General features: G+C 43.8%; 1 protein-coding gene across 2 annotated transcripts in view; it reads right to left on the bottom strand.

The window, feature by feature from the left end:
• The window catches only part of OGDHL (oxoglutarate dehydrogenase L), a 683,466-nt gene extending 658,775 nt beyond the window's left edge, over positions 1 to 24,691 (bottom strand). Inside the window, exon 1 of one of the 2 annotated variants that reach the window (XM_078643351.1) lies at positions 24,531 to 24,691. The gene's annotated coding sequence lies outside the window, so the exon portion shown is untranslated. The remainder of the gene's footprint in view (positions 1 to 24,530) is intronic. The other variant, XM_078643352.1, reaches the window with a different exon arrangement.
• Between the last annotated feature and the right edge of the window lie 1,278 nt (positions 24,692 to 25,969).

Raw genomic sequence — 25,969 nt, 5'->3', positions numbered from 1 at the left:
GGATGGACCAACTCCCCCATCCCCCATCTTTTAGCACATAGACTGTTAGAATGTACATCCCCGAGGTGGGGTAGCACACAGAACATGGGTAAAGGTAAGAACCCCATGACACCCAGGGCACCACCATTATGCTGCATGCGACCCAGCAGACGCTTACCTCATGAAGTACCAGAGAAACAGGGCCTCAGCAGATTGAGCCAGAGAAGGCGCCTTCCAGGGCAGACATACTGAAAGTCATTTATTGATTTATTGATTGCGCACCAACTTGAAAGGGAAAAATAGATGCAATCGCTACAGAGGTTGGTCTCCTGCTCATGGACCTTCATATGGTTGCAGACAGTGTAAGGACTGTGGAACAATCACTCATTGAAATGGGTACAGAGGTTTCGATGCTCAAGGACCAAGAAACATGACTGATGGTAGCAACCAAAGTACTAGAAAGTAGAAACGAAGATGTTGAGGGTTGATCACTTAGGAATAATTTGGGGGTGCTAGGCTTCCCTGAGAGAGCAGAGGGTAACTCGGCTGAATATTTCTTAGAGCAATGGATCTCACGCACTTTGAAACGGAAAAGATTATCAAACATGTTTGCTCTTGAAAGGACCCACAGACGACTGCAGCTAGGCTGCTGCCTGCCCCCCCCCCCCTATGGTTATAATATCCAGAATTTTTAGCTATAAGGAAAGAGATTGTATTCTGCGTGCCACTTGTTAGTTGGGAAGCTGTGCTATAAAAATCATAAAATTGCTATCAACCCGGAATATAAGCACTAAGTGCAGGCCCAGAGAAATTCCTATAAACCAAAACTCAAAACTGTGAAACTATCATACCTGTTCATGTATATCCCACACGCCTTCGGGAGATAGTCAATGAGAAAACCAGAGGATGTGTGGTCCTGGTTGAAGGTGAGTGCGGAACAAAGAGCATGGCTGGCGTGCAGAACTGAGAAAATAATGGGTTTAAATGCGGCGGAACCAGATTATATATTCAATAGCAGGATTTAACAGGCATACGGATTAGGACTTGATAGGATAGCTAGAGGGAGGCCCGGAGTGGTACTTTAACTTGTGTTTGAGACTGCCTCCCTTCCTCGCTTTGAAGCAGTTAGTCAGTGCTTGAGTATTAGTTGGACTCAAATGTTGGCATTTCGGGACCGGAAAGGCTAGGTTGGGACACAGATTCTAACCGTACATGATGGGGTAGCACACAGTTCTGTTGTTAAAGTTATGTGTCTACCCGGGGAGGGTTGGGGGAAGGGAAAACGTTATGCATGCATTTTTTGTTTTGTTACTGAATGAGACAGTGGAAGAAGTGGAGGGTATTTTAGTTTGTTCATTGCAGCCAGATGTAGCTTACAAGACAAGAGGAACAGGGACACCATACTGGGGTAGAGGACTGTGGGACTTGCCCCGAGTTCCCACCCACATACAAGGGATACAACAATATAAGATCATGATGTGGGATGTTAGTGGGCTGGGTGGGTATGTGAAGACCATACCTTACTGCAGGAAACACATATGGTGGATGAGGAGGAATCTAAACTAAAAAAAGAAATAGAGAAGGCAGCTAGTCATCAACGTATTCTTCGTATGTCCATCTGGGTGGCACTGGGTGTCCCTTTTAAACTGCAATACTGAGAAGCAGGCCCTTGTGGCAGATATATCCAATTACATGAGACGCTAGATGGTACGGAAGTTTGCATCCTGAATGTGTATGCCCCACTAATGACGAAAAAGACTTTTATTTTAGGATGCAGGCCTTACTGCCTGTATGGCTTATAAAATACTGTGGATCGGGGACTTCAACAGCATACTGGATGGAGACATTGATAGGTTGCCCAAATACGATCCACAAAGCTGGGTATGACTGAGGCACTGCGACAGGTAATGGAAAATGTGGGCTGTGTAGACATCTAGGGAGCAATGTACCCAGACTCAAAGGAATACTCCTGCCACTACCTTATGCACAGCACAAACAGCAGGCTGGATCGCGCCCTGGGAACGGCGGCGTTGCAATGCTGGGGTACAGTCAGCCAAATATCTGGGGGTATTATTTTATTTTTTATTTCTTGACAAATTATAAGAAGCATACAATCTGGCTGGATACATCATGGACGCAACACTACAAAGTCATACCTGTATGTTATAGGCAGTTCAAAACACTGTTCAAAACATCAATCATTTCAAACTATAAATACTCTTGGTGCTTGGACAGGTATATCATGATGACATCTCACAACACAGAGTGAGATAATCTACCATAACATAGATTCTCATACTGTGCGGGTCCCCGTTTATCAGCTAAGAAACTGTCACTCCCATCAACATAACATAACAACCATGTCACACAAATAAGTGCTACTCATTTAGCTCCTTTCTCCATCAATATCTAGTAGTCATCAGCATCTACTCCCACCCTGCCTCCGAGTCCCCTGTATCTTTACGCGCTAAGTATATGTGGTATGGGGTCAAGTAGACTTTAGGGCAGCTCCAGGGTGACAGAAGTTCGCTATATACATCTGACTGCGTGTTGCAGTATACCATATCCGAGTGCCACTCCTCCAGTGTCGGAACGGGGTGCCTCGCCCAGGGCATTACCACTCGGTGCTTGGCTAGCAGTAGGACAATAGCCATCTGAGGGTATATTTATCAGACCATTTGCCCAATATACTCAAAAGGTTAGGGCTGCACGAGGGTCCCCTAGTTGAAGACCATCAAACAAGGCCCTCTTAGACACAGACTGTAGAGAAATGCTGGGCAGCGCACTGTCGGCCTATTTGGGAGATAATTAGTGATCAACAGCCAGTAGAGGCAAGAAGTGGGAGTCGCTAAAAGGTGTCATGCGGGGAGAATGTATTAGTAAAATCTATGGTCCCAGAAGTCAGCCGCAGGGGGATCTGAGGAAACTGGAAGGCAGCCTAGCAGATATACAAAGACAGGAAGCAGATTCTCTTGATGCATGGATGGAAATGGTGACTATCAGATGGACGATAGGAGAAACTTGGGATAGAATGTACAGGCACTCACGGAGGGAGTATAGACAGAGATTGCATAGAGAGGGCTACAAACCTAGCAAGCTCTTAGCTTGGTTACTCAAACAAGAACCTGAGAAACCCCCCGATTATGGCACTGAGTAGACAAGACGGGACAATTGCAACATCGCACGCAGCGATTAATAATGCACTCCGGGATCATCTGATGGGACTGTATAGAAAGGAGCGATAGACAGACTTTGAGTCGATCACTCCATACTGGCGCGGGTAGAGCTTCCTGTAGCATCACCAACACTCCACGAGTAGATTGAAGCAGATATAACCCCCAGAAGAGCTTAAAGAAGCAATGGAGAAGATGGCTGGAGGCAAGACATCAGGGGAGAAGTCTTTCCAGTGGAGTTTTATCAGGCCTTCTCAGCACAGCTGGCAGAACCGTTGCTAGAGGTATATCGAGTATCTAAACGGTGGTACATGTTACCATGCACCCTAAGGGAAGGGGTGATCTGTGTGGTGCCTAAACGCCAATAAAAATGTGTTATGTAAGATACATGCAGCTGCATGCGGTGGTAGGGGCACTGGTGCACGAGGACTGGTTTGGCTACATACTAGGTTACAGCACAGCCATGAATTTGAGGCGAATGACCAGTCCTGCATCTGGCATAAAACAGTTGGGAGAAACTTGTGCTGCCACTGGGTTCAACTTTTATATAGCACCCCTAGGGCCAGACTCAGAAGCGGTAGGGTAGTTTCCAAGGACTGGGTGGTGAAAAGCAGTATGCAATAGGGCTGTCCCCGATCCCCGCTATTTTTTGCCCTGGCACTTTGCTGTGAAACTCTACTGATTTAGGAGGTAGGCTACCACTTTTTAATCAAAATAGTAGCCTAAGTATTTCTCGGTTCGATTTTACTGCTTTTTGGGGAAGCTGAGGATTGAATCTATTATGAGGTGAAACCTAGCTTTCTTTGAAACACTACACGGTTCTAAGAGCAGGGCTGTAAATTGAAACACATGCTCTTTGCTGAACTTACTGACATCATCACAATGACGAGGTATACTTTCCAATGAAGAGATGCATTAGTGAAGTGAAAACGAACTAAACTTGTTAAAATTTGAATAAAACACTAAAAATAGTTAAACTCAAAACAGACAACCAGTAGACAAAGGATACTCAGTTAAATCATGATGTTTATTCCCAATGATGCCATTTAGATTCGAAATCACATGGTCCTTTCATCTCATCCAGATCTGATAACATGTAATGGCCCGATTACTTATCTGTAACCCAAATTACTCATGAGGTCAATCCCACCTCTAGAGAATTTAAACAATACATCAAACCACAAAATGTTGAAAAGGTGAAGCACATCTACCCTATGTGATAAACAAATGTGAGAGTAATGGTTTTCTTGCTTAGGGGTTATACTCTCAGTCCTCTAGGGTCACACAATTTCAAAACAAAAAGAGAGTATCCCCACGACACAGTGTCCTAGTGATTATAGATAGGCGGAGACAGGTGCAAAAAAAGGAAAATTCTTTCTTTTTTAGGAAACCCCTCACTCACCAACCTGGTTGGTGACAAGCTTCATCACCGGGGTCCACCTGAGTGACCGAGTGCCACTCAGGTGTTCTTCAACGCCTCCAACTGCAGCGGAGCAGTTTTTTTGGTGAATTTCGTTGTGATAGTGTGCTATAAACATGTGGATTAAAAAGTGTCTATCATGTACCCCCTACACAATTTATTCTAGAGTCATGTGACACAGTTTAAAAACATGTTAGATACTCCCCCTAATGTTGTATAGCATTTTAGGACCCTAGTGTAATTTTCCCGATTCATGCCCTTATATAGGTATAAAATACTGTATCCTTAGATCGGCATAGAAATCATACCCATATTAAGACATAGCTCATGCAGTCCTAATACGTCATGGCTACTTCCACTAGTTCCGAAAATCCACAACGATTTCTTGGAAAAACCCGCCTTCAGCAGTCAGGGACTTCCCCCTGCTTGAATATTGATTTATCCAAGAACTTGGATGGATGCCTATTTCTACAAATCTGTTACAATCTACTGTTAAAAAACAGGGAAGCTGGAACAAAGGAATTTTTCTTTGTTTTGTTTCCATCTTAAATGGAATATTCATCTCTCATTTATTTACTCTCTTTGGTTCTATTACTATTTGGAATCCAATAGTTACTTTGGGAACCAGGAAAATGGTCTTTCCCCATCGCAGACACTGAAAAAGGAATTACAGCTTGCTTCTTCACCAGGTCAGCTATCCCTTGCTTCATTACCTCTCTCTAGATGGGAAATTCGGCCCAGGAATAGGCAATGCTTAATTTGTAAAATAATAAGTGATGGGTCCAAAACTTTTGCTCAGAAGCTGGAGCAAATGCTGCAGAAGGAGAGAGTTTGGTATACCAATGCTCCATAAACTTGATTCCACCTTAAGCAGCTTTAATCCATCCCTAGACACTCCCTGTCCCTCTATCGCGCTCCTGCATATTCTTTTTCGTCTCTGCTTTCTCACTTTGTCACGGTTTTCCATCTTTCTCCTTCTTTGCCCCTTTTCGTGTTTTTGACTTTGTTGTGCTGGGTCAAAGGCGGATATGGAAAACTAAGTGTGCTGGGTCAAAGGCTGATAAGGAAAACTAAGTGTTGGTCCCCAAAAAATAATGCTAGTGAGCCCCATGTACAACCACAAGTTTGAATTATGCACTGAGAGTAAGTATGTCCCAACATCTGGCAGACAGAAGAGATAGAAATGCTATTTTGTAGCCCCATTGAACTATTTCAATATCCAGGCATCTGAAGTTTACTTTTCCATTCTTTCAGCAAATATAGAAGATGACCTCAAAAGAGTATATCTGGGTGTCATCTGTCGGGTAATTAGCACAGAAGGATCCTGTTTCTACTTATTTGAATATCAGCCAGCAAAGCTCTTTCCTTGAGATTTACTGAACTGCTCAATTGGTTGCTGCCTTCTCAATGACTGTCTAAAAGACAAATTGTATTTGGAGGCGGAAGATGTTTTATACTGCTAATGTCTGAAGGAACAGGAAGTCTCCTTTCTTTGACTAGTCAATGCAGCTCATCCTCACGTTCAGAACCAAAAAGAGGAGTACATCCAAATGGCATGCATAAAACAATAGATCTCTCCGCTACATCTGTATTCCAGACCTATAATAACAAGTTCCACTGGGCAGTTACTTAGGCTCCACTGGACAAAGCTGACACTCTCACCACATTAGAAAAATATATCATGCAAAAGTTCTATGTGGCATTCCATCCCTTTGAAAAACTCAGAGCATTCAGTATCATCTCTAACCACTTTGAACAACGTGTTGAATTCTGAAATAATGATTGTGAAGTATTAGCATTAGAGATTTCTGCTATTACACAAAGATCAGAGCCTGAATATATTTTAGATCTTAATCAAACTTTTTGTTCGCTGAATCTTTCAGCATATTCTCTTCAGTCACTGAAGTTCTTCCCACAAGACTGGCCGCTAAAGAATCAACAGGAATAGAATCAGACACCTTGGAATCCGTGTGTCCTAAAGGATTGAACTATAACATAAATAACAGCTTATGTATCACGTCAGTGTTTTTCCACTATCTGATAATGACATCTAACATACAAGGGTGAATACAAAGTCCTAGTATAGGGGGTTCTCTGAAAGTGATGAAAGATTTTCTTCGGATGCTCCAGAAGCCTCAGGCACTGAAAATCCCATATTCACTCTAACATGGTATAGGATTTCTTTACACATATCAATAGTGATATATTACCCTTTTTGTTCTCCAAGACAACTGCATCATCAATATAAGTGGATACAAACACATGAGAATACATCATGTCATCTTCTGTAACTTTCTTGGCTGGAGTAATGTAAATCTTCTAATCTAAAGGGACCATTGTCCTTTCTTCCTTGTTAATTCTTATGTCAGGCCTAGATTTCGAGAGGTAGACCTGGAGGAATCCGAAGAAAAAGAGGTATGCTTTCTTTTGGTTGTAAGCTTGCCCATTATGAAGGATAAAAGGGTAATACCATACAGAAACAGGCAAGAAATGCATTAATAGCAGTCACTCAGTACAGGCAGAAATGCAGGACCAAGCTATGCTATCCACCTTTCTCAATTATTTATAAATCATCACTTTAATAGACTTCTGAGACTTCGGAGACTCCCTGCTTTGAAAATGAAAGTCTGTTCATGAGCTAAACCACTTCCAACTACAATGCATGCGCTCAATGCAGACACTTCCTCCGCACTCATATGCAGGATGAAGCAGTTCCACAGCTGTGTCTTTGAGCAGCTGAAAGCTGCATGCTAGTCTGGTAAAATGTGTTCAATAGTGGTGTCCTCCATGTATCAATTTCAAAATGGCAAAGCTGACGCAGCTACCCCAGTGGGCCACTGCTTCCTCCAAAGCTCAGCAGAGTAGGAGCATTCATGGATCAATGCAGGGGAGAACACAGCAGGGACTTCTAATCCAGCATCCTTGTCTCGAACAAGACAGGAAGCAAACAGGAGAATACTAGGAATGCTATCGCTATCTTGGCGCCAATCTTGGGGCGGGGTTCACATATTCAGAATGTTCTGTTATTTCCTGTCTCTGGAGGTGGGACTGAGCTCACAAGTAATGATTAGGATGAGGGACGGACAGATATAATGTGATTTTCTGTGATGTCAATATTGTCCAGATATGAATTTACCTTGAAAAAATTAAAAGACAATGGGCATTTGGAAAAACAGGAACACATTGGTTAAATTAAACACAGCAGCCGGGAGAGCAGCAACATATTCATGTCTGAAGAGTGTCTCGATGTAGGGTTTTGGCTAGCATTATATACAGTTCTTGAATTACAACAAACCGATTACACATTCCTGTGAAGAAAGTAAACCCAGGCCTAGTCATAAACCATAAATTCAACCATCAGATAAAGGGGCACAGGTGGCTCCCAACTTTGTGGATACTCAATTTGGGCCAGTGTGGATGTCCTGATGGGGAGAGTGTTTCTAACGACATGTGGCATCTGGATTTATGGTATTTTTGGAACTCGAATCCTTTTGGCCAAACATGTTTTATTGGGGCCAATCTATTCAGACCTTTTGTGGTGTAGCTGCCTATCTGTGAGATCGATCTGGGTATTCACGTTTGTCTTCAGGCCAAGTGTAACCCCACCTGTGACCTATCAATCAGTAGGTTTAGGTCGCAGGGCTGTCTGACCACCTATTTCTGACTCGTGGTTGATGGGGAGGTCGTCTCGGGTGGATTTGACAGCAATAATACAAGTTTGTTATTACGTGTTCATATAACATGACAGTCATTGATATCACATTTACCAATATTATTATGTGTACATTTGTCATGGCGTACACTGACATCATATGTACCGGTACTGACATTGTTATGTGTAGATATAGCATGGCGAATATTGACATTGTATTCACAGATATTAACATTCCCCCTTCTGGTTGAATTTACAACATCATAATTTTTCTAATATGTCATGACAGTCACATCATTCGAAGCTGGGAGTGTTTCTGTTGTGTCTGCTATCCTTTCTCTAGCTATTTGCATACTACCTGTTGCAAGGACTGCATTTATACAGAAGGTAATCCGCACTTGTAGGAAACCACACAATAGTAGTACAAAAATGAGAACCAAAAGCAATGACATGTATGGTTTTGTTACCCAGAGGGGGAGAGAGAAAACAATACAATGAAAACAGTTCTGCTCAGGGGCACCTCCCTCCTTCTTCATGTGAGCTTGTAGAAGATGCAGTGCTTGGATGGCAAAAGCAAGAGTTCCGTTTTCGAGATCACGACCAGGAATAAATGTGCAACAGAAAGCACCAATCTTGGCACACACCCCACCCTGCATCACGGTCATGAAGTCCAACACGTACCGATGTTGCATCACCTGGAGGCAGATGGCTCTTGGCTTCTTCCCTGATAACATTTAGGCTGAGTTCAGTGTCATTAATCATCTTCAGTAGTTTCCACCTGGTTATCTGTAACCAGCAGGTGTTTGTGTTTGTAGGGTGAAAAAGGGTATGGAACCTTCTGCGTTCACCTGAGTGTCAGAAAACAGTCTGAATTCTTCAGGAATGCCTTAGTTCTGAGCCCAGCACAAATAGTTAGCAGTTCTTCTTCAAGCATGATGCAACAGAGGTATTTTCTTCTGTAGCGAATGTTGGAACAACTCAGGCAGATCTTCTTCAGGGATGGCAAGGGTGGGGTGTGTATGGTCACGAGGGTGCAGAGGCCCCGCCATGCGGGGACGAGCTGTGCATAGGCAAATTCTCTGCATTACCAGTGGTAATCCAGCAACGTGGAGGTGCCCCATTGCAGGTACGGTATGTGCAGTATAACGTCACAGTTTTCATTAGTATCAAGTGGTATTGTTCCTTTGCCTCTGAAACACAAAGAATACAGTGTAAGTTTCCATACAATTGGAGGTTGCCCTTTCCCTTCCAACCATGTGTACCTATTCATCTTAGTATCCTAGATTTCTTGGCATGGGGTATCTGTGTTTTTTTCCAAATCCATGGGACTCATTTCCTTAGCGTCATCAAGGTGAATGGCCCTACGTGGGAATTCCATTTCAGGGGGTCCATTTGTCATTAAGAAAGGCTGCCCCAAATATGTTAAGGGCTACCCTAGGACCACAGACGGAGGAGGGAGAGGATATTTTTGTGTACTGGTGCAGTGGTTTTACTACCTCTAAGAACCTCTTCTCTACAAATACTCTGGGCCAAACAGTGTCCTCACTTATAGTGCCCCTTCTGTGCATCCAGTCTAGCTCGGTTTGAGTGTCACTAGGTTCGGTAAAAAGTGCTGTGGGGAGATCTTTACTACTGCTCTATGGGGTTCTACTCTATTGGGTTGTATCTTGGTCCTAATCCTACATAGGCACAAGTGGATGAGACATTTTGCTTTTTCAGGGGATATTTCTTGTGGTAAGTAAAGCATGTCTGCGCCTACGGTGTGGGGTATCATCGAACAAATGTAACACGACCCGTTTGTGGTTTGGATGCCCATGGTGGTCATGTGCTGATACAATGTGTTGTGTAGGAGTGCTCTGTGTAGTGCATGTGGAATGCTAGCGTTCAGTTCAGTGTAAGTGTAAGTAAGGTGGAAGAGGTCCCTACTCAAGCGCTGCAAGAATGTTGAGGTAGGCTCCATGAAACTAAGCAGGTATCTGGCTTTGGAGGGGCACAAGAGCACCCATGCTAGACAGAGAATGTACACAAATACATAAATGCATAACTTCGGGACATTTGCAGGTCTTGGGATGGTCTCCAGGGGAGATGTCCGTCGTTTGGGCGCCCAGGGATGTCTGTGCTTGGTCTGTTTGTAAAAAAGTGTCCATAAATGCAGATTGCTATCTGTGTTCTTGAGCAATTGGGCCTTGTTGAAGTCCTTTTGGAGCTTCATCTGAAGGGGTTTGTTTGCCGCCATAATGATGGTACACATGCAGCTCAATTGCAGACCTGTTGGATAAGAGCTGGGGGTTGTAGGCTAGCTTGGAAAACACATATCGTTATACAGGTTTTGGGAAGTTCTTGTGCCTCCTTTATAGGGGTACATTCTGTAGCTTATTTAGGTGTGAAACTTTTTAGTGGGGTAACGGTAAGGTTAGGTTGGCTTAAGGTTATTTTGTGGGTACTTTGGTTCCCTCCCCCCCCCGCTATGGCTGGGGTGATTACTTTACTTTGCGGTTTGCTTCCTTTAAATGTATGTGTGTGTGTGTCCTTTTATCGGTGCAGGGTAGCCTTTTGACCTGCATGTGTGTTGTGCAATGTAAAGGGAAGTGGATGTGTAATGATTTCTAGGGGCTTTGGCGGTAATAGTGATGATTCTGTGGCATTTGCATGTTCCTCTAGTCTCTGCACATGGCGTATAATGAGATTAATTAGGTTCTCCCTAACGGAGTTGGATGAATAGCTTACGTCATTGTTCTGGAAGGTTCAGGTATTCTGGGCTACTTTTGGGCTTCTTTATGCTGATTTTGTTGGACATTTACCTATGCTTTTGGGCGATGCTGCCTCTAAAGAAGTATACTGGAGGTTGTCTGGGAGATGTTCATGGCCCTTCTGTGGCTCAGCAGAGGAGGGACTGTGCTTATTTGCTGTGCTTTAACGAGAGGCAGGTGAGGTTAAGACTCGCCATGATCGATTTGCTCTACGGACTGGGTGTCATGTGGTTGCTTGCTTCAGAGTTTTGAGGACATCCTTGTCCTAGGTGTATGGGAAACCAGGCTCTCAACAGGGTCTGCTTCCTTTTGGAACTGTAAGGGGGGCCTCCATTTGGTGGAAACTGTGATGCTGTTGAGACCTACATAGTTCGTTCAAGGCTGGATTTGAAAGAGTGGGCCTGGATACCAGTTTCAATGCACCGGCCAGGGACCGCCCAGTCCCATCATTAGGCTGTCTCCCCCCAGGGCATGGCCAGCCAACCCCACCGCAGGGGATCAACAGCAGAGAGATGCCTGGGCCCTTGCGGGCACCTGGATGGCAAACTCTAGCGCGGATTCCCTATCGATATTGTGTACTGCAGCCCTAAAGTTGTTCAGGAATGCAGGTAAGTAAATGTATCTGGAAAGCGCATGAGGGAGATACGTCAGGTTGGAGGGTGGTTTTGGACTTATTGCGTGTTTGCATTTTGCAAATGTGCAAGGGCATTGTCTCCCAAGACAGTCACCCCTCCATGACGTGGCTGTGGCCCCGGTCCTTGCTGGGCTAGACTCCCTGTCTGCTGCGGCAGTTACCATGTGCTCAGCCAACCACCCAGCTTCTGCTGTGGCGGGGTGGCTGTTGTCTGATTTCCCTGAGGCCGATTGTATGATGCATTTATGTTGCTCTGGGCTTGGTTTTGTGGATGGGTATTTTGTGGGAGCTGTCCTGGAATTATTCCTTTCTGCATGTGATACATTTTCGCCATCAGTCGGCAATGTGTCTCATTCTGTGATGATAACAGCACTCTATGAAGCTTGGTAGAAGCCAGCTTCCCTGACCTCTACCGCTAGTACACGGTGGATACCCCCTGAGTTCGGAGGTGGCGCTCCCTTTAAGATTGGCGCTATTTGTACATTTGCAGCCAGCGCGGCCCCCTCGAGGAAGGGCTTTTTCAATTTTTGTTGGACCAGCTTGGCGGTGTCTCTTTGGGCTTGCTCCTGCTTTTCCGTGTCCTTCTCCTGTCTTTTCTGGTAATAAGGGAATTTGTGTGCCTGTATTTCTCACCAAGGTTTAGTACTGAGCCCTACTACGCCATCTAGTCCGCTCTATATCTCAGTGGACAGTCCCTTTTTGAGTATGTTGTAGAAGAATGCAAGCTGGGGACCTGTGTCGGTACAGGGCTATCCTGTCTCTTGTCCCCATCATTCCCTCAACCTATTTTGGAAATCAGACACAGTTTCGTCAGGCTTCATGCTCTCTGCCATCAATCCCCCCACATCTGGGCAGTCAAGGAACATCTTGCTCAGGACCGTCCATATCTGGTGTCTAAATAAGTTGAATGTGGCCCTGTTATGCTTGGTGTTGTTTAGCATGAATGCCAGGATGTGGGCATGGGAAAAATACTGTGTCGGTCAGCTGTCCGATGAGGCTGCTGAAAAGACTTTTGATGTCACCTATAGCTAAGTTGATTACTGCAGTGTTTTTCTCAAAGCATGACATCCACTTTCCTAACCCATCCATCAATGGGTGCAGTTTGTTCCTGGGCCCTTCTTTGTCCATCTGTGCCCATGGCACACAGATGGTCTCTGACACACTCTTCTGTAGTAGCATACATTATTGGCATAGAGCGGCTCCATCGGTTTCTCCCCAACGTATCGTTCCTATATTCTCAGACATTCCAGCATGTAGGGGAAGTACTAAAGTTGATATCCCCTTCCGTGGAGGATGCAGTCTTTTGTGACGGCCATGTCTTCTGGGTCGAAGGATCCCTCCTCCTGACAGGGTTTATCATACTGGCGCTCACTTTCATTTCAGCGGGCTAGCAGGTGGCAAAATGTACACTTGAAGACCTTGCCCTTTTTTTTGGACACTATCTCTCTAGGGGTCAATTTGTCTGACCGACACGCTCAATGGAAGTGCTGGATGTCCTCGTCGTCTCTCTCCTCATGCGTGCAGGTGCCATTTGCTTCTCCTACGTCTTAATTGTGTTTCAGTTTCCTATGTCTTGGTCGTCCCCTCTCCTATGCCAATGACCAGGTGGAATTTGGATTTCTGTTAGAGGCTCTCTTCTGACTCTTCCCCGGGCTCATCCTCATGTTGAGTCCAGGACCTTGTTCTGGCTTCCTCTACGGGGAGGTGGGTTGTTCTTTCTTTCCTTTGGCCTTTCAAAGCGAGAGCTCTTTCTCTCTCTATTCCCACTTGCGCCTTTCCTCTAACTCCCACCTGGGCTGCCTCCTTTGCTCAGTGCTGTGTGCGGTTCTCCTTGGTATCGTTTTGACCTCAAGCTCACTTCCCAATGCTTCCACAGTAGACTGAGCATACCCTGGGGGAGCATATCCTATGGCTCCCCCCTCAATGTTAGATCTCGGAGGGCTCGGGCCCCTATCCCCCACCCCATTGGTGGTATCATCTTCCAGAACTGCTAAGTACCTCCCTTGACTCTAGAGCACTCTGTGGGGCAGTATAGAGCATGTGCTCCTTGTTTGGCTGGGGCTTGATGTGTTGCAGCCAATGGGTGGGGGGGGGGCCGAACTTTGGAGGAGCCTGGCACCGAACGGGAAGGGGGCCATCCTTGCCTAGGCTGGTTGGTAGTCTTCCTATCCTGTCTGGTGACCTGCTGCCCGATGGGGGAGGGGCATCGACCCCCTCAGCTAGTGGATTGGTGTAACCCAGCGCCTGGGTGGCTGGGATGGCAGGAATCAAAGAGAGCACCTCCCTACCAGCGTATGGTGGGGGAGGGGTAGACACCTTGCTTGCAGGTTCGAAGACAACTTTGCAAGATGGGACCACCTTGAAGATGGCTCATAGTTCTAGTAGGGCCCCTCGTTTAGCCCTCTTTGACCTACATATCTGGCCTGTACGCTTGCTCTGGATGTGTTCTATTATGTTGGGATCACATGTTCCCCATCAGGACGGGAATGCGTACGCCTTGGTATGTGCGTGCTACTCACGGCAGTGTTTCTCTAGCTTCCTAGGCTGTGAGGGGAATCTAGTTTATATGTGGTCAAGCTGTGACAGCAGAATGAGTTAGGAAACTTTTTAAGGGGTGTGGTGGGGTGCCAGAAAGGGGACGAAGACTAGATCTGGGTAAGTAGGGTTTTATTTTTGTTAAAGTCTTTTTGTATCTGGTTGACAGTCTATCTCTTTGAAAGTCCCTGGGATCCGTGCTGGTATAGGGTTCTGCCCCTGTGTATACGCCCTCTTCAGGTAACTTCTCTGGGGGTACTGTCAGGGCCGGTTTCAACTCTTCTGCGGTGGAATATCTCAGGTCCCAGCCGGGTAAAGGAAACAAGGAGAGACTGTCAGAAAAGGGATCTCTTTCTATACTTGCCCTTAGGGAAACCAGGGGAGTGCAGGGGACACCAGTGCTAATGTGCTGTACAATTCCCAAACAGTTGGTAGTGCCACGGTGTGCCGTAATAGTGAGGAAAGGGAGTATTTACACTAGGGTAGTTAAGCGGTATTGCGGTCGTTTAACCAGAGGTACAAACAACGAGGTTAAGTATTAGAAGAACCCCGTCTCCCGACCCAACCCGCAAAAGGCTGCCGTACCTGCTGCAGCCACACTCCTCCCTCGGGAGTGTGGCACGGCGTTTCACTGAACCGTTGGCCTCCTGGCTTGCTTCTCTCGTCCTCTCCTTCTTCTTCGCCGGTAAATGCTCCTTCTCTCGATCTTCCGCTCCGCTCTCCAACTTCCTCGGGTGACGTCACACACCAGTACTTCTCCTTCCGTGTTTTTACTCAGTTGGAAGCAGCCTTCGTCATCGGTGGGTGGAGCTACGTTCTCCTGTGTCTGCCAGTTAAAGGTGTAGTCATCCTCCGGTTCACCCGATACCGCCCATGGACCGGCTTCTCCACAGCTCCACTCATGCTGGTAATGGGGCAGGGAGGGAGGGGACGTCAATTCCACACGCCACCAGTCTGTACCGAGCGGTTCTTTTCCTCCCTGCCCCGGCCCTGTGTTACAAGGGGTTAGTAAACTTCTAATTTTCTAGAGTTTTAAATAATTCTAAACTCTACTCTGATCGTGGGAAAACTGTGTACACAGGATTGTGCTGACAATAATTACTGGTTATGAGCTCTATTAAGGAAAATGATGCATCACATAAAACACTTAACAGTAAACAAAGCCAACACAATAAAATAACCTGTAAGAAAGTGCAATGGTTAGTCCAGAACAATACGAGTTGCTATACAGCAGCGGAATAGAAAATATGGAGTATGACTTGTGGGAAAAATGTTGCTATTTCATATACCCATAAACCTTTCTAAGAGTACATAACATTTTAACATAAAATACAATTGCAAATTTCAACTGCACCACAACAGCAACAATGCAAAAACTGAAAAACGTAATGAAAATAGAAGAAAAACAATTGACAGAGAAAAAATATTTTGAACAAAAATCTTAGCTGCTCCTAGCGCCTACTGCCCAATGAAGAGAGAATGCTCTGCGAGGTACACAGAACTAAGTGAGCCCGATAGTCTGTCAGTATCGGCTTGGGGACAAAAATAGCAATGATTTGTGTGGAGAAGAAGGAACAATCCGACAATTATTGGACCTCCCTGGCCAGATACAAGCTATACCTTATTCACCAAGGTCCAAATTTTTCCCTAACGTCCGGAATACACCATTTATATCGCCAGGGCCTATGCATACTATCTGTGTAATGCTCAGCGGTCCAAGCAAAGAAATTAAATAAGTGACTCCATATCACACCCAGGGCCTATGCGTACCATCTGTGCAACGTTTAGCTGTCCAAGCAAACTAAACTATAAACTACCTTCACCTTCCCTAGCTTGTTGACTAGGGAAAAAGTGATCTACACACTTTTCCTAGTTTGCCACGCGCCAGATGCTTGGATTAAATCAAATTAAATCAAATCAAGCTTTATTCGATCATATACATATAATCATAAAAGCAAGCATCAGAATCTATACAAAAGACAAATCACAATATATAAAAATACAGATCTCAAGAGAATTATAAAACTCTATATTTTAATTTTTCTATACAAAACAGGTTTAAAAGGGGAAAAGCCCATCAAGGATCAAAGCACATACTTTTCCTCAGCCTCACAGCTTTCTTCAAGAAGCTAGAAACCCTCCAAGCCACAAGTTCATTCTCTAAATATTGCAATTGAATGAGCGCTGGACGACATTGTCTTAGGCCAAAGGAGCTTAAAATAGGAAGTATCCAGAATTTCCTTAATTCATTAAAACATTTACAAAAAAAGAATAAGTGAATGGTAGACTGTTCTGATGTCAAATCACACATGCACCGAGGGAGTTCTCTTGACCAGTCATTCATAAGCGGGATAGTCAAAATTCTGTGGACTATTCCTAATCGGAATCTCATAAACACCATTCTGTCAAGGTCTTTAGAGACAAAATTTAAGTAGGGTTCCATATCAAAAGTTGTAAGCCTTAGCTGATGGTAGATGACGGTGGGTTTTGGGGCCTCAACCGCTAATCTCACAACTCCCAATATATCCAAACTATCTTTCTTCAAGGATTTCCTTGACATTTGGGTCATTGAGTTCAGTTTTAAATAATACTCAGGATGACCAAGATCTTTGGCAAACTGGAATATGTACTTAAGCCAAGGAATTTTCAATGCTCCATCAAGCTTCATGCAATCGTACAGGATATCACGATTTAATTGGGTCTGTTCACTAGACCAAATTCTGTGCCAAAGGAGTAAGGGCTCGAGTTTATTAAGATCCATAATATATGAAAGACCCAACTCCTCATGGCAAACGAAAGAGGACGTACCAGGAGGAACACCAAGAATAAAACGAAGAGAGAGATTTTCTACTGTTTGCATGGAAGTCGGATTAGAGATGCCCCAGCCCCATATACCGCAGCCGATACACACTGAGCCTTATATATATATATGTAGAAGCTCCCATGGTGGTTTCCTCCCTAATCTTTTAGTAAAAGTGGTCAAGGCACTAGTGGATCTTTTAAAGGACAGTTTTTTCTGGGCGATTGCTTGACTCCAAGTATCGTTGTAGCTACTGAGGACAAGGTCCTTGTGTTAGCTATCTTACTTCCCTCCAGAAAGATGTCTCGGCCAGTAGTGCTCCGAGACCCAGATACACAATTCATTGTGAAAGTCTTAGAGAGGTTTATTTTTAATCCAAGATCACCCATAAAAGTGCTAAAACTGGTCAGGGCTTTTTGTATGCCTGTGCGCGCTATGATGACCACGTCGTCGGCGTAGAGGAGAGCAGGAATTCCTCTCTCGCCAACTTGCGGAAAATCTGAGCCCCCCTCGAGAAGTGCCTCGGCCATACCATTTATATATAGGTTAAAAAGAAAGGGGGCCAGCACGCAGCCCTGACGCACCCCTCTTCTGACAGGAAATCCCGAGGTGCATTGCCCCTTCATCCCATATCTAACACTGGCTGCAGCTCTCTCATAGAAACGATGCAGGAAAGCAATTAGGCCATGGTCCACCCCAAGATCGACAAGGATGCTGGGATTAAGGATCAGATCTAGTCTCTTACCCTGTGACGGCGGCCTCCGAACAGACTTCCTCCCGCAGATTTAGCAGAGCTTTTGATCAATTATTGCGTCTGATTACTAGTCTTGAAGTGCAAATGTTAACACTTTCAATCAGGAGTCCTTGTCTTTCGGCAGCAGTCTGGCTTGATAAACCAATCTCTCCTGGCTGGCTCGCCAACTTGTTTCTCAGATATGAATTTATCTTGAAAAAAGTAAAAGACAAGAGGCGTTTGGCAAACCAGGTGCTTTTAATTAAACGCAGCAGCCGGGAGAGCAGCACCTGAGTCGTGTCTGATGATTTTCTCGATGTACAGAGGTTTCGGCTGGCATTATAAAAAATTCTTGAAGTACAATAAACCGATTACAAATTCTTGCAGAGCAAGTAACTCCAGTTGAACAAGTGAGCTGTCCAAATAGCGTCTGGCTGGGTATGCCTCTTTGGCTTGCAGTTCTTTCCATAGGTAGGCATTTAGCGATTCTGGCAGCCCTCTTCTGATTTAATACCAGCTTTTAATAAATGCTCCTGTATAGGCCAGCTCTTGTCTTGGTATTGCGAATTCTAGCCTCATTTCTGCGGAGATGTGTATCCTGGTAACCCATAGATCATTCGCAATGCTCTTGCTATAGTGCAATCCAGTGTTTCAGCATCTCTCCCTCTCATGGCTTTGCTTCCGTAGATGATAGATGGTATGAGTTTTGCCTGAATCACCCTAGTTAGGGGGAGAAAACATGGGCCCGAGATCTTGTTTTTTAGGTTTCTTAGTGCCACTGCTGTCATTATTCCCCTTTTTTTAATGGCATCACGTTGTGCTGTGTAGTTCCCTTTGTTATTGACGATAACTCCCAGGTATTTATAATCTTGTACGGCTTCCAGCTTGCATGTTGCCAGGTACCAGTAGTGGTTTGATTTTATTTTGTGGGTGTTTACACTCATAACTTTAGTTTTTTCTTGGTTTGTTGACCTCCGAATATCGAGATGTAATGTCGAGCAAGAGCTGTAGGCGTATGGGTGTATGACTAATGGTCATCTGCATAGAGTAGATTGGATAGCTGGAGGCCCCCTAGCTTAAGAGCATGTGAGTTGCTTTCATTGAGAATGGCTGATAACTCTGCCATAAAAAAAGATGAAGAAGTATTAGGGCAAGCACGCAGCCTTGTTTCAATCCGGAGGTTGTTGGAATCTTCTTTGTTAGATGGTCTCCTTCGCCCAGTTTAACTTGCACCCAGGTGTTGCTGTGCAAAATAATTTGTTGTTTTAAAAGCAGCGATTGGATATTCAGCCTTTTTAGTTTTTGTCACAATAGGTTTCTAGTTATATGGTCGAACGCTGAGCTATAGCTGAGTTGATAAAGCACAGGTACAGTGGATGTTTTGTTGCAAGAGCGGCGTTTATTATTAATGAGAGGACTGAGATGTTAGTAGTGGTCCCCATATTCTTGCAGAAGCCTTTTTGATTGTGTGGTATTGCTGCGATTTCTGTGGCCCAGGACGTTAATTCTTGAAGTAGTAAACCTGCATAGTATTTGGGTTAATTATCCAATAGAGCTACAACTGGACAGGCCCCCGCCCGCAGATTCAGCAGAGTTTTTAATCAATTATGGCGTCTGATTACCAGTCTTGTTGCGCAAATGTGAAAACGTTCAATCAGGGTTCCTTGTCTTTCTGCAGCAGTCGGCTTGATAAACCAATCTCTCCTGGCAGGCTCGCCAACTTGTTGCTCAGATATGAATTTATCTTGAAAAATTAAAAGACAAGAGGCGTTTGGTAAACCAGGAACAAGTGGTTTTAATTAAATGCAGCAGCCGGGAGAGCAGCAACGGAGTCGTGTCTGATGATTGTCTCGATGTACAGAGGTTTTGGCTGGCATTGTATACAATTTTTGAAGTACAATAAACTGATTACACATTCTTGTAGAGCATGTAACTCTGGACATAGTCATGAACCATAAATTCAACCATCAGATAAGGGGGCACAGGTGGCTCTCAACTTTGTGGGCCAGTGTGTATGTGTCCAGATGTCCGGCATGGGGAGCGTGCGATCACTGCTTGTAGAGTGCATGCTGTGTTCGGACTGACTGAGTGTTCCTTACTACAAGTGGCATCTGACTCTGTGGTATTTTGGGAACATGCATCCCTTTGGCCGCCAAACGTGTTTTATTGGGGCCAATTTCCCCTGACCTTTTGTGGTGTAGCTGCCTATCAGTGGGCTCGAGCTTGGATTTCCTTATTTCTGCATGTGTCTTCGGGCCAAGTATAACCCCATCTATGACAGTAGGCTAGGGTTTGGGTAAGGTCGCAGGGCCTGTCTGTCCATGTATCTCTGACTCGGGTTGATGGGGGATGTCATCTCGTGTGTATTCGACAGCAATGATACGTGTTAGTTATTACGTGTACATATAAGATGGCGGTGATTGATAATACATTTACATTTACTGATATTCTCATTATTATGCATACAATTGTCATGACATACATCGACAACAATGTCAATTCCGGTACATATGATATGTGTACATATATCATGGCGTACATTGAGATTGTATTCACCGATAATAACATCACAATGCTATCATTAAGCTACTTTGTAATTTAAAACGTTAAAAATGCTTCCTCGAAGTGGGCGCTGAATGCTAACAAGTAATTATTTGAAGTATGATTTTATATACCTGCTGATCATTTAAAAATGATCAGTAGTTGATCCACCCTCCTTTTCTCTAGACTATATTGCTCTCAAATAGAGTCAGCACGTGGGAAAGGGGACTCCACTGAGTCAAAAGGAAGAAATGAGAAAAACCTTGATTTACATTCTAATCCTAGCTTAGCCACTTATGCCAACAACGTGATTTTAGAAAAAGTCACTTTATCTGCCTCAAATCCATAATCCATCAAAACTGAACATAGGGAGGAAAAAACACCATCAGTGTTGGACCTAAATGAAACCGGGCATGTACATTATATCTGAAAACTTGTAATGGATAGGGGCAAGGCTTTAAGTGGCAGAGATGTGGAATTCCTAAAGCCAGACGCCCAGGACATATTGTTTGCAGTCAAGGGCAAAAAGTTTCCATGTGTATTTTGTCCTTGGGCAAGTAGGCCCACCCCCCTACAACACAAACCCTTTGGCTGCCAGTTTGCAGTACCACATTATGTCTCACGGAAGGGCACTGGCTGCTGTTAAGGTACTATTGTTGTCCCTATGTTAATGCTGTTCATACTTGTATTGATGGTTCATTAATTGAAGGCCTTTATTATTAGGGTGAACGCTCTAAGTAAATGTTGAAAGCTTTGACGGCACTACTGACAGTGGCTCGAGTAAAAAAATGTGTACACACGTTTTCAAAGTTTAGCAATATGAGGCTATGTATAATAATGTTCCCAGAATGCTCTCTGATTTGATGCAAATATTTGCAGAAGCTTGAAAGCAAGATTGATGATTATTTGCTTTCAAAATAAAATGTTCATAAAAAAATGAAAGCAGGAAAAAAATATTTAGCTAAACAACCCTAAAATGTCAGGTACAATTTCTTTGCAGCATCATTTAGTAACGTGTTCATGCATGCTAATATTTCCCAAAAATATTAATAATGGAAAATCTGTCAAACCAGTTGCAATAAGCTTATGGGGAAAAATAAACAAGCATTGGCAAAGCCAATAAATCTGAAATTGGCGGTCAGCTTTTTAGTTTTGTTAATGTTTGCGACTTGTTTTGGCATGGTTTTTGTAAGACCTTATTTGTGTGGGAGCTGCTGGGCCCTCACAATTATATCAAACATTGGCAAAAGCAAAAATTGTTTTTGGTCTCACAAAGCACACACTGCCACAGTAGTTAACGGCACTGAACAAAACTACTTTGTATGCAGATATGCTCCTTGTGAAAGAGCAGAACGTGGTGGGAGAGAGAGAGAGAATTTTAATAAAGGCAAAAGGTCATGGTCAACTCCAGATCAAATTGGGGACCCAAATATTAAATAAAGTCTCAAAAGAAAAGTGCACCCATTGTATATGTCCTTGCATTAAGTGCAGCTATATGGCTTTCGTGAATACCCAAGTTATTTACAGGAGTAGGACAAGAAAATAGTACTCCTAGAAAATATTTGTTAACTGCATTTCAGGACAAGCAAATGTATGTGTAGATTTGTCCATGCGAAAATCTGAGTGTTAGCAAGTTCACTTTCCCTCCAACCACTTTTTTTCTAACTTTGGAAGATGATTTACGTCTGCCATTGTCAGGAGTAAATTCCAACATTTCTCAGTATGAGAAAAGATTAGAGAAGACTTGTTAAAAACCCTTAAAACATGCAAGTTAGTAGATTTGCATAGACTCAAAAGGTCATGTTAACCCTGTAACTATTGCTTAGCAATACCATCAGCTCCAGTATGTAGAGCTGCGGAAACGTGGCAACATAAGGGGATTAAAAAAAACTGTTGCCAACGTGCACTCGTATATAACAACTGAAAAGTTCAAAATGTTAAATCCAGAGTGCTTCAATGACTAGCGCCTAGTCAATTGGCGCTAATGAGCTTATTGCTGATCAGTATGCAAGACGGGGAATCCCTTCTTGCTGGTGGGAGCACTATTTTCAATACCTCCTGATATCAACAAATTTAAACTGTTGAATCTGCAAATAATGTGTGCTCATTAGAAAGAAAATGCCAAAGTAAGGCGTGTTCAAATAAACTATGGCGAAAAAATGCAACAATGGCCGAGATGTCATTTCCTATGTTCATAATACAGCCATAAGGAAACAGTGCCGATTAATGACGTTATCAGACCTGTGCTGAAACAAAATACAGATGAAAAACTCCCAGCAAGACTGAAGTGACCAGACGTAGCGTGTGCGTTAACGAGTGAATCAACATCACAAACAGAAACTGTGGATTTTTTGGTGATAGTTACGGGATCAAGTGCAACTCAGCTACCACGATGTAAACAGTGCCGTGTAAAAGGAGTGCGCAAATACTTTCGTGGCAATTTATCTCGTTAGTGGTTAATAGTCCAATGCGTGATGTTCTTTTCAAAAGAGTTAAGTAGTTAACACGCTCATGACTTAAACAGATAAAAAAGCTTACCTGGGTCCCGTCGGCTTCCAGAACGAAAGTCCGGAATTGAGTGAATGACGTGATTACGTGTACGTATTTAAACGGAACCATGGCGAAGCAAGTGAACGCGTGAATCAGACCTAACAACGCTAAATGTCTAATGAAAATTGGGGTTCAGTATGATATCATAACTATACACAGTTACAGAACGCAATTATATTCAATTCTATCATTCATCCCTTGAGGCTGTAGGGCATGCAGTTTCTTAGTTCAATAAAATTCAGATCTTGCCAATGCTTTACTGGAATCAACATCATCGCTGGGTTTCAGTGCCTCCAGTATTGTGAAACGTAATTGTGCTATTTTAAACATTTGAAGCCTACTTTTGAATTAAAAGATGAATGGTCTCCTGTTTTCGTTTTTTCTTAGAAACACACTGAGTGACCCCTGATGAAGGGTCAATGGATGACCCGAAATGCATTGGGTTTATTAAGATGTAATGGGTCTTTGGATAACTAATTGCAAGCTGGATAATGCATTCAATAAATTAAATGTCTTGGAGATGGACATTGAACTTGCTTAAAGAGTGTTATTTGCGGATTCAACAGTTTAAATTTGTTGATACCAGGAGGTATTGAAAACAGAGCTTCCACCAGCAAGAGGGGATTCCCCTTCTTGCATAATGATCAGCATTAAACATAAGGGGATTGCAAGTATTCAAACACTACTATGGTATGAGCCCTGGCATAATCAAAGAGGCTATATCAGAGCTCTTATATATGAGATTTCTGCCATAATGTGTCGCTGCACTACATGGCACCAAAGGGACAAGTGGATTTTATTACAGGACAAGTAGATTTATGAAGCAACCTGCCCCATGGAGAAGTAGATATTTTATTAAATTCCACACCCCTGAAGTGGGATAGAAAAGAGGGAGTGCTCTCAAAGGGGCATGGCCGATCTAATTAAGAGTGTGGCTTAAAAACAAGCAAGCTAAAAATGCGTGTTTTGCATAGAGTGCCGCCGGACTACTATTTTGATGCTTCTGTCATTACATCCAGATATATAATACAAGTAATATTATTACACCTACAACAAGCCAGGACTATTGGCTTTGTCAATGGCTGTTCGTTGAATTAGACAAATAAGCAACAACTATGACTTCATTGTATATAATATTGATGCTCCCCTTCCAACATGAAGAGACTGTGAAATAACTATAACGAGTCTCTTTGAAGTTACACCAAAGGCAGAGAATGGTGATAATGCTCCAGAGTTAAGATTTTATTTTTTACACTCCGAGGGTGAGGGCAAAAATGGGGAACATGATAGGGGCCCGTCTCAGCTCCTGCTTTTAAAAAGTGCACATGCTGAGCACCGGCAGGACCTGGTCCACTTAAAACCCTGGAAAGGGAACAATGCACTGACTGCATCGAGTCCCTTCTTCCAAATCTTTATTTTCTGACGTCTTTATTCCCCTTGTGCATCTTGCCTAAACAATCTTCAACTCAGTTAAAGGTGTGTTTGTTCTGTGGCTGATTTTACTCGCGATATTGTCTGAAATTAACAAATCCTCTTCTTTCTGTAGACTGCTCCTCCTGTTCTAACTTCGCCTTAGCACTACCCTGTCTCCGCCTCCTCAGTGCCTGGCCTGCCTCCACTTCCTGGCCCTGTAGCCTGTCACCGGCCTTCCCCTCCTCCTTTATCCCCTCTTTTATGCCACCGAGTAGTGTTGCAGCTGAAGAGCAGTAGAGAGAACACCCACCCGCCCCCTCCCCCTCCCTGAACGGCCCCCCGCCTCGTACCTGATCACGTGATGCGGCGACCGACCACTTTCAGTGCCTCGTCAGGGGTAGGAAGGGACAATAGAAATGCAATTTAAACACTTTACACAACCCAAATCCCGCTCCAGGTCAAAGCGTTCGAGGACAGCCAGCGCGCTGACGTCATAGAGGGCAGCGTGAGCATCTAAAGAAAGGGGCGGAGCCGCCTGCTCTGAGACTGAGCACGTGACGCGGCTGCTGTCCGCGGTGCTGAAGCGCTGGACGCTGTGCTCCTAGTATAGAGGGTGCTGTGTGTAGATCCACGATTGGGCGTTTTACAGCGTCGCCGTCTACCAGGGTACTTGACAACGACTTGCCTAAGAGTCTTTGCGCACCGTATTTACTTTCACTTGTGAAGCCAGGGTAGGAATAACACTTGTCTATATTCTAAGGCAAGTGAGGTCGTTCGCCTGTATGCCAGTAAACCTCTATAATATTCATTTATTTTCGGTTTTCATTAATACAGACTGCAGGATTTCTTAAAAAAATAAACAGAAACTAAGTGCTGGGGCGCCAGGCGTACCTTAAGAGAGCGGTACAGAATGTCAATGTTGACATCTACATAGGTGCTAAGTTTGCATATTTGTGGCATTTCCATGTCTGCGTTGTGATTGTGGGCATCCTTTTAGTGTCTTACTTGTGACCCTTAGAGTGACACATTTACTCTGATAAAACTAAGCAGTTATGCCCATAACTCCCAGCTGCTTCACACCACTCCTGAACAATCTCCACTGGCTTCCAATACACAAACTCATAATACAAACTCCTCACCCACACTTTCAAGGCACTATATAACACTAGCCCAGCATACCTCAAAAGTCGTATCTGCTTTCACAAACCTTCCAAACACCACTGCTCATCGGGCACCTACTTGCACACATCTCACACATACAGAAACCAAACCCAGCAGTCAAGCCTTCTTCTGTATCACTCCCTAAAGCATGGAACGGCCTGCTGCTACACATAACTGCATCCTCCTCACTTTCTGAAGATGTAGTATATAGTAGTATATAGTTGGTGCATTTTGAAGCACACTGTCACAAATATATTACTAAAGCAGTATGTAGTAATGCACTATCATTTACAGACATCACATTTTCCATTGAAATAGTAGTAAATTTTGCACTGACGTGCGGTTTTACTAATAAACTATGTAGGGCACAAATGGAGATGCGTGTAAATTGGGATTCAGCAAATATTTATTATTTGTAAATCACCCTCTTTATTTGTTTTGATCCTATTAAATTCTTTGTTTCCATCAACTTCAGATTTACAAAAAATTTGCTTCATTTTTGCTTTCCTAACTGATAAATTTTGAAATATTTTTAAAGTTTATTTACAGGTATTTAAATGTTGTTGTGTGTTACAGAAAAACTGTCATCCTACAGCCTTTCCTCTCACACAGCAAGAATGTCGGATAG

This window comes from Lissotriton helveticus, chromosome 5_1 (genome assembly GCF_964261635.1).
Source record: "Lissotriton helveticus chromosome 5_1, aLisHel1.1, whole genome shotgun sequence".
Taxonomy (NCBI): Eukaryota; Metazoa; Chordata; class Amphibia; order Caudata; family Salamandridae; genus Lissotriton; species Lissotriton helveticus.
The sequence above is the reverse complement of the archived record's forward strand: the minus strand, read 5'-3'. Positions and strand labels throughout refer to the sequence as shown.